At 44.7% G+C, this 17,404-nt stretch overlaps 1 protein-coding gene across 2 annotated transcripts in view; it reads left to right on the top strand.

Annotated features, from left to right (window-relative positions):
* Nucleotides 1–17,404, top strand: part of RBFOX3 (RNA binding fox-1 homolog 3) — a 165,007-nt gene that overhangs the window by 135,826 nt on the left and 11,777 nt on the right. The window lies entirely within an intron of this gene.

The following is a 17,404-nucleotide window of genomic DNA, read 5'->3' as shown; positions in this document are numbered from 1 at the left end:
AAATTAGAAACAGTTGAGTTGAACTGGGCCTTATTTTTATGTGTTTTCTTATGATAACAAGAACATTACAGAGACGCCAGGGCCGGCCCTAGCAAGTGCAGGTTCCTAGGCAGATTGACAGCCCGGGACCTCTACCCAGAACAAAAAATACTTAAAAGAAATGGGGCAATGCACTGTACCACACAAACACACCGATATAATACACAGGGAGATATTTATATACACATACATCCACACACTCAGACACATACACAGGAGTTCACAGCCCACACACACACACTGCCCCCACACACACACACACACTGCCCACACACACAGCCCACACACAATAAATAAATAAAATAAATGGTGCCCCCAGCAATAAAATGAAGCACCCAGCCCCTCTGCAATAAAATGATGCCCCAGCACAAAAATGATGCCCCAGCAATAAAATGATGCCCCATCTCCCCTGCAATAAAATGATGCCCCCAACAAACGTATCATGCCCCCAATAAACGTATCATACCCCCAGCAATAAATGATTTCCCCAGCCCCACTGCAATGATGCCCCTCAGCCCCCCTGCAATAAAATTATGCCCCATCCCCACTGCAATAAAATGAAGCCCCCAGCAATAAAATGATGCCCCCAGCAATAAAAATATCCCCCAGCCCCCTGCAAAAAAATGATGCTCCCTGTTATAAAATGATGCCCCCTGCAATAAAATAATGCCCCCAACAAAAGTATCATGCCCCCAACAAAAGTATTATGCCCCCAGCAATAAATGATTCCCCCAGCCCCACTGCAATAAAATGATGCCCAGTCCCCCTGCAAAAAAATTATGCCCCATCCCAACTGCAATAAAATGATGCCCCCAGCAATAAAATGATGCCCCCTGCAATATAAATATCCCCCAGTCCCTTGCAAAAAAAACGATTCTCCCTGCTATAAAACGATGGCCCCTGCAATAAAATGATGCTCCCAACAAAAATATGATGTCCTCAGCCCCCCAGCAATAAAATGAATGCCCCCTGCAATAAAACGAAGCACAGTCCCCTGCAATAAAATGATGCCCCCAGCCCCCCTGCAATAAATGATTCCCCCAGCCCTACTGCAATGATGCCCAGACCCCTGCAATAAAATGATGCCCCATCCCCACTGCAATAAATGATGCCTCCAACAATAAAATGAAGCCCCCCTGCAATAAAATAATGCCCAGTCACCCTGCAATAAAATGATGCCCCCAGCCCCCCTGCAAAAAAAATGATGCCCCAGCTCCCCTGCAATAAAATGATGCCCCCAACAAAAATATGATGCCCCCAGCACCCCTGCAATAAATGATGCACCCAGCAATAAAATGAAGCCCCCAGCAATAAAATGATGCCCCCAGCCCCCCTGCAATAATTGATTGCCCCAGCCCCACTGCAATGATGCCCCCAGTAATAAAATGATGCCCAGTCCCCCTGCAATAAAATGATGTCCCATCCCCACTGCAATAAAGTGATGCCCCATCCCTACTGCAATAAATGATGCCCCCAGCAATAAAATGAAGCCCCCCTGCAATAAAATAATGCCCAGTCCCCCTGCAATAAAATGATGCCCTCAGCCCCCCTTCAAAAAAAATGATGCCCCAGCAATAAAATTATGCCCCGGCCCCAGCCCCTGCAATAAAATGATGCCCCCAACAAAAATATGATGCACCCCTGCAATAAATGATGCACCCAGCAATAAAATTAAGCCCCCCTGCATGCCCCCATCCCCACTCCAATAAAGTATGCCCCCTGCAATAAAATGATGCCCAGCCCCCCTGCAATAATGATGCCCCCAGCAATAAAATTATGCCCAGCCCCCCTGCAATAATGATGCCCCCAGCAATAAAATTATGCCCAGTCCCCCTGCAATAAAATGATGCCCCATCCCCACTGCAATAAATGATGCCCCTAGCAATAAATGATGCCCCCAGCACCCCTGCAATAAATGATGCACCCAGCAATAAAATGAAGCCCCCAGTCCCCCTGTAATAAAATAATGTCCCAGCCCCACTGCAATAAAATGATCCCCCCAGCCCCACTGCAATAAAATGATGCCCCCAGCAATACAATGAAGCCCCCTGCAATAAAATGATGCCCAGCACCCCTGCAATAAGATGATGCCCCTGCAATAAAATGATGCCCCCAGCCCCCATGCAATAAATGATTCCCCCAGCAATAAAATGATGCCCAGTCCCCCTGCAATAAAATGATGCCCCCAGCAAATGCTTGACAACACATTTTGGCAGTTGAATTTGTTGGTAAAATAAAAACACTCACATTTTGCTTAATCTATGTTATGAGTTATGACACAGTGCTCTGTGTTTCCTCTTGCAATCCTGTAGGCTTTTCTCTACAAGACATTGCTTCCCAGGTATCACTTGCGGTATCTGAGGCCTTGTCAGCTTTCCCCATGTTACAGGGAAGGCGTAAAAGGAAATTTTAAGGAAACATTTAGTAAGGTTTCTGATCAAGTTCTGGCTATTCAGAGTGTCCCTTCCCATAAGCCTGAAGAAGACATGTCGGTAGCATCTGAGGGGGAAATCTCAGACTCAGTGTAATTCCTTCTTCTGATGCTGAAGTGGTATCCTTCAGATTAAAGCTAGAACACCTTTGCTTATTACTTAAGGAGGTTTTGGCTACTTTGGACGACTCCGACACAACTATCGTAGTCAATCCTAAAAATGTTCCCTCCGCGGTGGAGGTTTTTCCGGTTCCTGACAGTGCTGCGGAGATTATTGCTTGAGAATGGCAAAGACCTGGTATTCCCTTTTCTCCATCTCCTATTTTTAAGAAGATGTTTCCTATAGCAGATTCTATTAAGGAGTCGTGGCAGACGGTTCCTAAGGTGGAAGGAGCGATCTCCACTTTGGCCAAGAGGACTACTATTCCCATAGAGGATAGTTGTTCTTTTAAAGATCCAATGGATAAAAAATTGGAGGCTTTACTAAAAAAGATGTATCTCCACCAGGGTCTACAATGGCAACCTGTGGTGTGTATCGCCACTGTTACCAGCGCTGCGGCTTACTGGTTTGATGCGTTGTCTGAATCTCTTCAGACGGATACCCCTCTTGATGAGATACATGACAGGATTAAGGCTCTCAATTTAGCCAATTCCTTCATTGCAAATGCTTCCTTACAGGTTATTAGACTGGGAGCCAAACTTTCTGGTTTTGCGGCCCTAGCCCACAGGGCCTTGTGGTGGAAGTCCTGGTCTGCGGATGTTTCATCTAAATCTAAGCTCATGGCTATTCCTTACAAGGGTAAGACCTTGTTTGGACCTGGTTTGGCGGAAATTATCTCAGATGTTACTGGAGGAAAGGGTACTTTTCTTCCTCAAGATAAAAAGAATAAGCAGAAGGGACGTCAGAGTAATTGTCATTCCTTTCGTAACTTTAAAGGCAAGTCTTCCTCTCCTTCCTCCAAGCAAGATCAAGCCAAGCCTTCCTGGAAGCCCAACCAGTCCTTGAATAAGGGAAAGCATTCTAAAAAGCCTTCAGCTGATTCCAAGTCCGCATGAAGGGTTGGCTCCCGATCTGGGAGCGGATCTTGGTGGGGGCAGACTCTCTTTTTTCCCAGGCTTGTATAAGAGATGTACCGGATCCCTGGGCGGTGGAGATTGTGTCCCAGGGATACAAAATAGACTTCAAATTGGCTCCCGATCTGGGAGCGGATCTTGGTGGGGGCAGACTCTCTTTTTTCCCAGGCTTGGATAAGAGATGTACCGGATCCCTGGGCGGTGGAGATTGTGTCCCAGGGATACAAAATAGACTTCAAATCTTTTCCTCCCAGAGGCAGGTTTCTCCTCTTCAGATTATCTGTAGACCAGATGAAAAGAGAGGCGTTCTTACATTGTGTCAAGGACCTTGCCTGGGGGTAATAGTTCCAGTTCCCTTTCAGGAAAGGGGTCTGGGATTTTAATTGAATCTGTTCGTAGTTCCCAAAAAGGAGGGAACTTTTCGACCAATCCTAGATCTAAAATGTTTAAACAAGTTTCTCAGAGTGCCATCCTTCAAGATGGAGACTATACGCTCCATTCTTCCCTTGTTACAAGAGGGTCAGTTCATGACAACCATAGACCTAAAGGATGCATACCTTCATGTTCCCATTCACAGGGACCATCACAAGTTTCTAAGATTAGCCTTTTTGGATAATCATTTCCAGTTCGTGGTTCTTCCATTCAGCCTTGCCACAGCTCTCAGAATTTTTTCAAAGGTTCTGGGGGCTCTTTTAGTTGTGCTTCGATCTCGGAGCATTGCAGTGGCACCTTATCTGGACGACATTCTGGTTAAGGTGCCATCTTTTCAACAAGCAGAATCTCATATGGCGATCTTTTCTTCGATCCACCGGATGGAAGGTGAATCGATAAAAAAGTTATCTGGTTTAAGTTACAAGGGTCGTATTTTTGGGGACCTTAATAGACTCCCTGTTAATGAAGATTTTTCTTATGGACGTCAGAAAAAGAAAGATTTTTGACTCTTGTCTTGCCCTTCAGTCCTCTCCACGGCCGTCAGTAGCTCAATGTATGGAGGTAAACGATCTGATGGTGGCTTCCATGGACATCATTCCGTTTGCTCGGTTCCATCTCAGACCTCTGCAGTTTTGCATCCTCAGACAATGGAACGGGGACTATATGGACCTCTCTCCGCGTGTAGATCTAGATCAGGCGTCAATAGACTCTCTTCCGTGGTGGCTTTCTCAGGATCATCTCTCCCAGGGTACTTGCTTCCGCAGACACTCCTGGGTGATTGTGACCACGGATGCTAGCCTTCTAGGTTGGGGAGCAGTATGGGGCTCGTTGAAGGCTCAGGGCTTATGGACCCAGGAGGAGTCAGTCCTGCCCATAAACATCTTGGAGCTGAGAGCAATCATCAATGCTCTTCTGGCCTGGCCTCAGTTAGCTTTAGCCCGGGTTATCAGATTCCAGTCGAACAACATAAACTCGGTGGCCTACATCAACCACCAGGAGGGAACTCAGAGTTCCTTGGCCATGACAGAGGTGGCCCAAATTATTCAGTGGGCGGAGACCCACAATTGCTGTCTTTCTGCGATCCACATCCCAGGAGTGGACAATTGGGTAGCGGATTTTCTGAGCAGACAGACTTTTCATCCCGGGGAGTGGGAGCTTCATTCGGATGTGTTTTCAAGCTTGACCCTTAAGTGGGGGCAGCTGGAGTTGGATCTGATGGCTTCTCGTCAGAATGCCAAACTTCCGAGATACGGCTCGAGGTCAAGAGAGCCGCAGGCATTTCTGATCGATGCTCTGGCAGTTCCTTGGAACTTCATGTATAAAACAAATGATAAAAACCAAGTGTCAATTGGATGCGCCTAGAAACGTACTAATATGTATTGTGATATTGATATAATTGATATAAAAATTTAAATATTATAATAACTAAAATAATAGTGTATTAGGGGATGGATGTGAGTGAACTAGATCTATGACAATCTAGTCTAATATCTATGATCTCAAATATGTAGTATTAGTGTGAAAATTACAATATGTAATGGGTGTACTCACTTATTACATATATAAAGTATAAAAAATAGTGCAGTGATGCATACATGCAGGTGTGGGGTATTAGTAATCACAAAGTATTGTTAGCTTCATGTATAGCTTCATAGACATAGAGAATTATAACATTCGTATTCAGGTTAAAAATTTAACAGATCCAGTCTGTAATATAAGAAACTTATCAGTTCAAATGTGGTGAAGGAGTCCTCAGAATATACTGTTAACTCCTCTGTAAGGGTTTGAATGGATGTCACAGGTCCAATTAATATGGTCAGTAGCTAGCTCCTTCTTCTGGATGTAGTTGGGATACGCTCCTATGATACCAAAGATAAGACAAAGAAAGAAGGCGCCACAATAGTGCAGGGTCAAATGGGTCTAGTGTCTCCCCACTCAGAATTCCCGTACTTACTAGATCCAAAGCACTGTATCAGTGCTGAATAAGCCTTCTGGGCTCTCAACAGTCGCCCAGCTAACTGCTCAAGGTATAATAGCACGGCTCCTCTGTGTCTGCACGTCCCTGGAACCTCCAGCGTCTGAAACCGAGAGTCTGTAATCACCTCTGTCGGGCACTCAAATCCCTCCAACAAACACCCGGTTATAGGTATATGGATATATATACCGCTAGCTCCTCTGTGGATCAGTGTAGATGAACTGACATACACAAGTGCGGTAGTGGATGTATTGTTATCAGAATTAAAATACCGTGGCAAGTCTGGTATAGTAAAAACAGACTTTATTAAAAGCAATCACGACGTTTCACGGTCTCAAACCGTTTTATCAAGTTGATAAGACGGTTTGAGACCGTGAAACGTCGTGATTGCTTATTCAGCACTGATACAGTGCTTTGGATCTAGTAAGTACGGGAATTCTGAGTGGGGAGACACTAGACCCATTTGACCCTGCACTATTGTGGCGCCTTCTTTCTTTGTCTTATCCTTGGAACTTCAGTCTAGCATACCTGTTTCCTCCATTTGCTCTCCTTCCAAGAGTCATTGCTCGAATCAAGCAGGAGAGGACGTCTGTAATTCTCATAGCCCCGGCGTGGCCTCGCAGGATTTGGTATGCAGACCTAGTGGAAATGTCATCCTTTCCACTTTGGAGACTGCCTCTGAGGAAGGACCTTCTACTTTAAGGTCCCTTCCTTCATTCAAATCTCGTTTCTCTGAAGCTGACTGCTTGGAGATTGAACCCTTAGTTTTATCTAAGCATGGATTTTCAGAGTCGGTCATTGAGACCTTGATTCAGGCTCGTAAGTCAGTGACTTCCAGGATTTACCATAAGATCTGGCGTAAATACTTATATTGGTGTGAATCCAAAGGATACTCTTGGAGAAGAGTAAGTACTCTAAAGGGTCAGATTTTGGCATTGTCTATTGTTACATAAGCACTTGGCGGATGTGCCAGACGTGCAATCGTTTTGTCAGGCCTTGGTTAGAATTCGGCCTGTGTTTACAACATGCTCCGTTTGAATCTATGCATTCTTTAGATATTAAGATGTTATCTTAAATGTTTTGATTCTTGTTGCAATTTCCTCTGCTCAGAGAGTTTCTGAACTCTCTGCTTTACATTATGATTCCCCTTATCTTATATTTCACTCTGATAAGGTGGATCTGCGTACTAAGTTTTGTTTCCTGCCAAGGTTGTTTCGGTCAAGAATATTAATCAGTAAATAGTTGTACCTTCTTTGTGTCCTAATCCTTCTTCTCACAAAGAACGCTTGTTGCATAATCTGGATGTTGTGCGAGCACTAACATTTGCATCCAAAGGGAAGAAGAGTCCACGGATTCATTCATTACTAGTGGGAATTAAGAACCTGGCCACCAGGAGGAGGCAAAGACAACCCAGCCAAAGGCTTAAATACCTCCCCCCACTCCCCTCATTCCCCAGTCATTCTTTGCCTTTTGTCACAGGAGGTGGCAGAGAGGTGCCGGAATATCGGAGATCTCTTATGAGGGGTTCTGCCCTTTGCTATGGGGCAGGAGTTTAACATTCACCCAGGCCCTCAAGTTAAATGGCTACTTAGAGTCCAGATATGCAGGGGGAGCTTCCCTTTGTGACACCATCCAGACTCATATTAACAGCTCCTTTAGCAATTGGCATTGACGAGTTTCGCAGATTGCTTCTTCTCTCAAGTCCATGTCAAGAACGCAGCTACTACTTGTCACACTTGAAGGGCCCTGTTCCTGTTCCACGGCATAGATTCTGCTAAGATCGTTTCATTTTTACATAATGATAACACAGAAGCAGGGCCATAGTGTAGCGCCTTTATCTTTATAGAATCAAGGGGTAATATTCCTATGAGGGGATTATTGAGCAGGGGGGGGGGTATGTACATGATAAGTTTATTATGTGTTTGCTGCATTATGTGCAAGGACGCCGCTCTGGCATTTTGTGGAACTGACAGGTTCTCTTCCGGGAGTTTGCGCTGTCTTTTTTGGCACATTTTCTCTTCGGCAGGGGCGGTCCTGCGTAGTCATCCTTGTTACCGGGTGGGGCTTCTTCACTTCCGGTCTGATCTGCGATGGAGGAGACTAAGCAGTTTCCGGAGTCCGGTTCATAGGAGGTGGTGAGTGCCCCGGCCATTGGTGGTTATAAAGTTGCCTGTTCTAGTCTTTTTTCTAAAAAGCTATGGAGGATTCTGACGCGTTACAGGGTACTCCCTTATTAGCTAAGTCTTATACCTGTGTTTATTGTGAGGTTTTGGTAGACCAGCCTGTGCAACTGTGTTCCACATGCCTTGAGAAGGCTACGACTTCCAAACATAAGAGAATGTCTAGCACTACTGAGCCGTCCACCTCTGAGGCGTCCCGTGAGGTGCGTTCCCCATTGGCGTCCCCTATACCACATGCAGCGCCCCAGCGTCCAACTGTTACCCCTTCGAGGGAAATTGCTTTGCCACCAAACTTTGCAGACCAGCTTGAAACGACATTCGCTAAGATGATCCATGCTTTGCCGCGTTCTACTAAGCGCAAGAGTAGAGCTTTTCATATTGGCCCGACCCAGGAGTTGTGTCTGTCGGACGCCCCAGTTGGGTAGTACGATGACGAGGCCCAATCCAACGCATCGTAAGAGGCCCTTTCGGGGTCGGAGTCCGCGTCATCTAAACCTCCGGCAGCAGAGGAACCCGGTTTCCGGTTTAAAATGGAGAACTTGCGTTTTTTGTTAAAGCAAGTGCTGGCTACCTTAGAGGTTCCGGAACCCAAACTACCAGAGGAGCCCTCAATTCCTAAGTTGGATAAGATTTACGAGGACAGGGTGGTTCCCCAGACCTTTCCAGTTCCTGTCAAGATAGCGAACATTATTAAGAATGAGTGGGAGCGATTAGGTTCTTCCTTTTCTCCTTCTCAATTTGAAAAGCTTTTCCCTGTCCCAGAGGCCCAGCTAGAGTTGTGGGGGACCATTCGCAAGGTGGATGGGACCATCTCCACGCTCGCTAAGCGCACAACGATTCCTTTAGAGGTTAGTTCTTCGTTCAAGGAGCCTTTGGATAAGAAGTTGGAAAACATGTTGCAAAAGATGTTTCAACACACAGGGTTTGTTTTTCAACCGGCAGCGGTGGTAGCCGTGGTTGCTGGAGCTGCGATATATTGGTGCAATGCATTATTTGATATGATTGAGGGTGAACCCTCTTTCGAAGAGGTGCAGGAAAAGATTAAGGCCCTAAAGGTGGCCAATTCTTTCATTTGTGATGCTAATATGCCTGAATGCCAAGGTGTCTGGTTTTTCGGTTCTAGCACGCAGAGCTCTGTGGCTAAAATCTTGGTCGGCGGACATGACCTCTAAGACGAGGCTGTTGTCTTTGCCTTTCAAGGGCAAGATCCTTTTCAGTCTGGGTCTGGACTCTATAATTTCCACGGTTACAGGAGGTAAGGGTGGCTTCCTTCCTTCACCAGGATAAGAAGGCAAAGCCTAAGAGTGCTAATTTTCGTCCTTTTCGCAGGCATAAGGTGCAACGTGCTCAGCCCACCGCGAAAGCGGACAAATCCAAGGGTGCCTGGAAGCCTGCTCAAGCTTGGAACAAGTCTAAGCAGCACAAAAAGTCTGCATGAAGGGGCGGCCCCCGACTGGTCTGCGGACCAAGTGGGGGGCAGATTGTCTCTGTTCTTAGACGCCTGGTTGCAGGACGTTCAGGACCCCTGGGTTCTGGAGATAGTCGCCCAGGGTTACAGGATAGGGTTCAAGTCCTCTCCACCCAGGGGCAGTTTCCTGCTGTCCAACCTATCTTCAAGGCCGGAAAAAAGAGAGGCCTTTCTGGGTTGTGTGCGGGATCTCTCCGCTCTAGGGGTTATTGTACCAGTACCCCAGGCAGAAAGGGGTCTAGGGTATTACACCAATTTGTTTGTGGTCCCAGAGATGGAGGGCACGTTCCGCGATTCTGGACCTCAAATGTTTAAACAAGTTCCTGTCCGTTCCATCGTTCAAAATGGAAACGATCAGATTCATTCTGCCCCTAGTTCAAGAGGGGCAGCTAATGACCTCTATAGACTTGAAGGATGCCTACCTTCATGTTCCGATTCACAGGAACTATTTCAGGTTCCTCAGATTTGCCTTTCTGGATCAACATTTCCAGTTCGTGGCTCTTCCCTTCGGTCTGGCGACGGCCCTGAGAGTCTTCTCGAAGGTCCTGGGGGCCCTTCTAGCAGTAGCCACATCCCAGGGCATCGCAGTTGCGCTGTACCTGGACGACATCCTAGTTCAGGCGCCGTCATCCCATCTGGCAGAGGCCCACACCAGGGTCCTGCTGCAGTTACTTCAATCTCACATTGGAAGATCAATCTAGAGAAGAGTTCTCTGGTTCCCAGTACCAGGGTGGAGTTCTTGGGCATGATCATAGACTCCGTGTCCATGAAAATCTTTCTCACGGACAAGCGACGCACAAAGATGGCGTCTACCTGTCTTGCCCTCCAGTCTACAGTGAGACCATGTGTAGCTCAGTGCATGGAGATGATTGGGCTCATGGTCTCCAGCATGGACATCATTCCATTTGCCAGGTTTCATCTCAGACCTCTTCAATTGTGCATGTTGAGACAGTGGAACGGCGATCATTCAGATCTGTCGCAGCCGATATACATGGATGCGCGGACTCGGCTTTCCCTCTCCTGATGGATCCGCCCGGATCACCTGTCCATGGGGGCATCCTTCCTGAGACCATGCTGGGAGATTGTGACCACGGACGCGAGTCTGGCGGGATGGGGAGCTGTCTGGGGTGCCAGGATGGCACAAGGGAAGTGGTTGCGCTTAAAGTCCCTTCCAATAAATATTCTGGAGCTTCGAGCAATGTACAATGCTCTGGAGGCGTGGCCTTGTCTGAGAGACTTCAGCTTTATCAGGTTCCAGACGGACAATATCACCTCTGTGGCTTACATCAACCACCAGGGAGGCACAAGGAGCTCCCTGGCAATGAGGGAGGTATCTCAGATACTGGAGTGGGTGAAGACCCACAACTGTTTGCTCTCTGCAATCTACATCCCGGGTGTGGACAACTGGGAGGCGGATTTTCTCAGCAGGCAGACTTTTCACCCGGGGGAATGGTCTCTTCACCCGAGGTGTTTGTGCAGATCTGTCTCAGATGGGGGACGCCAGAGATCGATCTCATGGCGTCCAGACTGAACTGCAAGCTTCCCCGATACGGATCGAGGTTGAGGGACCCCCAGACGAAGCTAATAGATGCATTGGCGATGCCTTGGGGGTTCGGTCTAGTATTCATATTCCCTCCATTACCGCTTCTTCCTCGTGTTGTGGGGCGTATAAAGCAGGAGAGAGCGTCTTCCATTCTGATTGCTCCTTCATAGCCAAGTAGGACGTGGTTTGCGGATCTGGTGGGGATGTCATCCACTCCGCCGTGAAGGTTACCCTGTCGCAGGGATCTGCAGGAACAGGGTCCATTTCAACATCAAAATCTCGATTCTCTGGACTGACTGCATGCAGATTGAATGCTTAGTCTTGGCAAAAAGGGTTTTGCGGAAAATGTGATTGACACTCTGGTTCAGGCAAGAAAGCCGGTCACTCACTGCATCTATCATAAGGTGTGGAGGACTTACTTGTCCTGGTGTGAGACTCATGGCTACCCTTGGCACAGGGTGAGAGTATCCAGGATTTTGTCCTTTCTTCAAGATGGATTGGAGAACGGTCTCGCCGCTAGTTCCCTAAAGGGGCAAATTTCGGCTTTATCGGTTCTGTTACACAGGAGACTTGCTGATCTCCCTAACATACACTTCTTTGTTCAGGCTCTATATCGAATCAGGCCTGTCTAAGCAGTCTGCTCCCCCTTGGAGCTTAAACTTGGTACTTAAGGTCTTGCAGAAGGTTCAGTTTGAACCTATGTATTCTCTTGACGTAAAGATTCTATCATGGAAGGTTCTCTTTCTGTTGGCCATTGTATTGGCACACAGAGTTTCTGAGCTCGCGGCCTTGCAATATGAGACCTCTTATCTGGTGTTTCATGCGGATAAGGCTGTTCTTCGCACTGGTGTGGGGTTTCTCCCCAAGGTGGTGTCTAATCGCAACATCAATCAGGAGATAGTTGTTCCTTCTTTATGTCCTAACCCTTCTTCTCCTAAGGAGAGGTTTCTTCATAATCTGGACGTGGTTTGTGCCTTAAAATTTTATCTTCAGGCCACAAAAGATTTCAGACAATCTAACTCTTATTGTCATGTATTCAGGGAAGCGCAGGGGTCAGAGGGCTTCTGCTACTTCTTTGTCTTTTTGGCTGAGGAGCCTGATCCACTTGGCCTATCCACTTGGCCTATGACCAAGAGGATTACAGCTCATTCCACTAGAGCGGAAGCTTCATCTTGGGCCTTCAAGAATGAGGCTTCTATGGAGCAGATTTGCAAGGCAGCTACCTGGTCCTCCTTGCTACCTGGTCCTCTCACACCTTCACTAAGTTTTACAAATTTAACGTTTTTACTTCTGCGGAAGCGGTTTTTGGGAGAAAGGTTCTACAGGCTGTGGTGCCCTCAGATTAAGGGTCCGCCTTTTACCCTCCCGGTTTCATTCAGTGTCCTCTAGAGCTTGGGTATATGTTCCCACTAGTAATGAATGAAGCCATGGACTCTCCTCCCCTTTAGATGGAAAACATAAATTATGCTTACCTGAAAATTGTATTTCCATCCGGGGAGGTGAGTCCACGGCCCCCGTCCGTAGCTCCGATGGGCGGACCTAAATTTTATATTCTCTTCTGGCACCATTTATACCCTGATTTTTCTCCTACTGTTCCTTGTTCCCTCGGCAGAATGACTGGGGGATGAGGGGAGTGGGGGAGGTATTTAAGCCTTTGGCCGGGTGTCTTTGCCTCCTCCTGGTGGCCAGGTTCTTAATTCCCACTAGTAATGAATGAAGCCGTGGACTCTCCTCCCCTCGATGGAAATAAAATTATCAGGTAAGCATAATTTATGTTTTTATTTGCAGGCAACTAAGGACTTTCGTCAGTCTTCTGCATTGTTTGTTTGATTTTCTGGAAAACGCAAGGGTCAGAAAGCTACGGCTACTTCACTTTCCCTTTGGCTGAAGAGCGTTATTCGCTTGGCATATGAGACTGCTGGACAGCAACCTCCTGAGAAAATCACAGCTCATTCCACAAGGGATTTTTCTTCTTCCTGGGCCTTCAAAAATGAAGCTTCTGTGGAACAGATTTGCAAGGCTGCAACTTGGTCATCTTTGCACACTTTTTCCAAATTCTATAAATTTGATACTTTTGCCGCGGCTGAGGCTTCTTTTGGGAGAAAAGTTCTTCAAGCAGTGGTGCCTTCTGTTTAGGTTCCTATCTTGTCCCTCCCTTATCATCTGTGTCCTCTGGCTTGGGTATTGGTTCCCAACTGTAATTGATGATGATCCGTGGACTCACTGTGAAAGAAAACAAAATTTATGCTTACCTGATAAATTTATTTATTTCTTGACATGGTGAGTCCACGGTCCGCTCTGTATTCAGACAGTTTCTTTTTATATAAACCTCAGGCACCTCTGCACCTAGTGTTACTTCCTTTCTCTCCTTTCCCTTTGGTCGAATGACTGGGGGATTGTGGGTAGGGGAGTGATATTAAACAGCTTTGCTGTGGTGCTCTTTGCCTCCTCCTGCTGGCCAGTAATGATATTCCTAACAGTAATTGATGATGATTCGTGGACTCACTGTGTCAAGAAATAAATAAATTTATCAGTTAAGCATAAATTTTGTTTTTATTTATATTGTATGAATATGGTTTAAGCTTCTAAGGCGCTTTGATATTCTGTTGTTATTTGGTTGTTTTTTAGGGTGGGCTAGGACACTCTTATATCAGAGCGACAGACGCTTTTTCCTAGGTGCTTCCTAATCTCTATTAATCTGTACCCATCTGCAATACAAAATTTCTGCTTAATGTTTTGGTTTTTAAAATAATTTTTTTCAGCATGAATTTCATAGTAAGTTTTATTGTACTTACTGTAATTAGCTGCATATCATGGCTTGGTTCCCGGCCTAGCAGTAGTCATAAAGCTTACTTCTTTCCTATTTTCATTCAGTGCTTTTTACATAAAAATGCTGTCCAGTATTATTTGGGGGTACTTCTATTACTTGAAAAAAGGTGGGATGTTGGGTTTCTGTTAATTAGCTTTAAAGGGGGACAACTCTTGTTGTGTGCATCTGAGGAGATTTGACATGGAAATTATTTATTTAGTACAATTTACTTTCTTTTTTTAGGTACATCACTATCCTTACTGAGTTTGTTTTTTCTTTATTCATAAAATACTTAAAATTACAATATGACTGCATTACAAATATAGGTAAATCTGTTTTTTATATTGTAACCGTTGTAACGTAACATAAGCATACATGCTCAGATAAAGGTTATGAAATATTTGTGAGTTCGTATTGGTTTGCAATCTGGATTTTTGTTTTTGGATCTGGATACCTAGCACTTTATTAAATTAAGGACATTATCATAATGGGTTAATAGGCCCTGTTAACCTCACCTGGTTCCCAGCAAGTAGTAGACAGGAGACGGAACCTGCGGAGAGAGCCGGCCAATGTCAGCTGTAAATCCCGCCCTTCACCAAGCTGAACAAATTAACATGTTTAAGCAGAAACAACTTCCGACTGTACTGCCACCTGCATAATGAGCCTACTCTGCTCAAAGCAGGGCGGCCGCTCACCTAATAATTCATTTACAATACATGACATATTGTCATTCATTCACAAACAACCATAATGATTCTTTGTGAATGAATGTGAATATGTCATGTTGTAAATGATGCCGTCTGCCTGATGAGCCGGTCAGTCTGCCTCTGTCATGGCGGCACACCTGACGATCTCTCACGGCACACTAGTGTGCCGCGGCACAGTGGTTGAAAATCACTGCATTAGAAGAGCAGCCATTTTAATCATTGAAGCGGCCTGAATTACAACTTTGCTGCAACAGGAAAATCAGTTTTTCTTGTGCTTGGATTGAGTAAACGCATTAAAAAGTGTAAGGGTTCGTAGGTTTCCTGCAAACCTATTTGTATGCAGAATAAACATGACAGCCAGTTGATTCAGTATTGCTGGTGAGTGTTGGTTGGTTTGATTGCAGTTTGTATGACTTTACTAATAATATATTATAGCAACCATGCTGCTCATATAATTTTGCTTAATTTGAAGAGCTCCCAAATGTCCCTCTTGAGCTTTCCCTTTCCTTAAAATGTCCTATTTTACAAATTAAACAAGAATCTGCCTTAACCCCACCCACGACCCACAGATCATCCATAAATCCACCCCCACTGGTTATTGCTCTGCACATAGAACACCTTAAACTCCTCCCAGAATATGTCATGACCCACAGATCATCCATAAATCCACCCCCACTGGTTATTGCTCTGCACATAGAACACCTTAAACTCCTCCCAGAAGGAGCTATATCATTGTATAATTGACATCAAAGCACTTAATTGCGATAATGAATGAATACTGTGATGGGTTTTTTTTTTAGATGTTGTACTAGTTTCATAGTTTAAAAGTGTGTCTTGAGCTGTATTTTAGTCTTCTTTTTTTTTTTAACCTGGAAACAACATTTGAAAAACAAGCTGTGCAGCCAGGCAATATATACTGTGCTTAAGAAGCCAAATACATTGTCTTAGTGTTCAAGACTGTTGAAATAGATAAATCTAATTATCATGCACTGACCTATCCAGAAAGTGTTTTTTAATGGACTGGAAATAATGTGGTAAACTTAGCTAATGCTAAAAATGACACTCTCGCCTTTTAGAACATGCAATTTTTGCATTACTGAACCTAGATAACTGTGTATTAATCCCCACAAAGAAGTTGTGTACATGTATCTTCTAGTAAATGGGAACAAAACTCTGTGTGCCATTTTTTGTCTATTTTTGTGTCATCGGTATTGCTTACAAGTCGGGGGAAAGTTACTAGTCAAGAGAAATACTTTTCTTAGTCTTCTTAGTGTTAAAAAAGATAAAAAAACAAACTTGTCTGCTGAAAGTTCTTACTAGTCCAGGGCTGGTGAACTATAGTAAATTTCCAGCCCCTTGACTCAACAACGTACGGATTAAACTGTACAGGTATCTAAGTGTCGTATCCTACTTTGGCTAGTTTATAGATTGTGTCTATAGGTGTGTGGGTGAGTCGTCCTCCTTTTCAAGTTCTTATTTCTGCAGATCTGTGCATGTAGAGGGTTCTGTATTTATGTGTCCTGTGCCTTTGCATCTAAGTTCATTTGTATATGTGGTTATGTGTATCTTATGTCAGAGCTTGACTGTGTGTGTGCAGATACCTTTATGGATTGACAAAATTCTAGGTTACGTTTCAAAGTGGTTCACATAACTCGTGCACGTGGCATAAATTTTATCATTTAGGAAACATCCTGGAATCCCTGTTAATTTGTCTTATGGAAAAATAAAATAGTATGACTAGTGTCTATGGGGCCTATTTATCATTGGTCCTCTCAGCGGATCATACAGCATACGCTGTCGGCATTTATCATTGCACAAGCAGTTCTTGTGAACTGCTTGTGCAATACCGGCCCCTGCAATCGGCTGCTAGCAGGGGGTGTCAATCAGCCCAATCATATAGGATCGGGCGGATTGATGTCCGCAGCCTCAGAGCAGGCGTACCAGTTATGGAGCAGCAGTCTTAAGACCGCTGCTTCATAACTGTTGTTTCCGGCAATTAGACACTCATGTTTAGACAGAGGATACAATTTTAAACAACTTTCCAATTTACTTCCATTATTTAATTTGCTTCCTTCTCTTTTTATCTTTTGCTGAAAGGTTTATCTATGTAAGCTAAGGAGCAGAAAAAGAATCTAGGTTCTAGCAGCTGATTGGTGGCTACATATATATACCGATTGTCATTGGCTCACCCATGTGTTCAGTTAGAAATCAGTAGTGCATACTGTGCATTACAGCTCCTTTAACAAATGATACCAAATAAATGAAACAAATTTGATAATAGAAGTAAACTGGAAAGTTGTTTAAAATTGTATGTTCTACCTAAATCATGAAATAATTTTTTTGTGTTTCATGTCTCTTTAAGGATGGTGTTATACAATAAAAAAGGCTACATTGTTATCTGCATCTCCAGTCTCTTAAAACCTTTTTTCCTCATTGTTAGATTGCTCTTTATGGGGGTTTTTAGAACACCAATGTAAGCTAGTAATAAAATACAAACATTAAAGTAAAAATAAGACTTTAAAAAAGATTAAATAGTGATATTTAATGTCAAATGAGATCCTACACCAGTATTACCACCACCAGGTTATCCATCTTAATTAACCCTTACCTGGCATCACTAGAACTGGTCTAATTAACCCTTACCCGGCACCACTAGAGCCAGGAACATTATTAGCATTTGGGGGCCCCTGGGCAAGACATATTTGCAGGGCGCCACAGCACAGCTCTCTTATTCCGCTCCCCCTCT

This window comes from Bombina bombina, chromosome 1 (assembly GCF_027579735.1).
Source record: "Bombina bombina isolate aBomBom1 chromosome 1, aBomBom1.pri, whole genome shotgun sequence".
NCBI lineage: Eukaryota > Metazoa > Chordata > Amphibia > Anura > Bombinatoridae > Bombina > Bombina bombina.
This window is presented reverse-complemented; position numbering and strand designations above follow the sequence as displayed.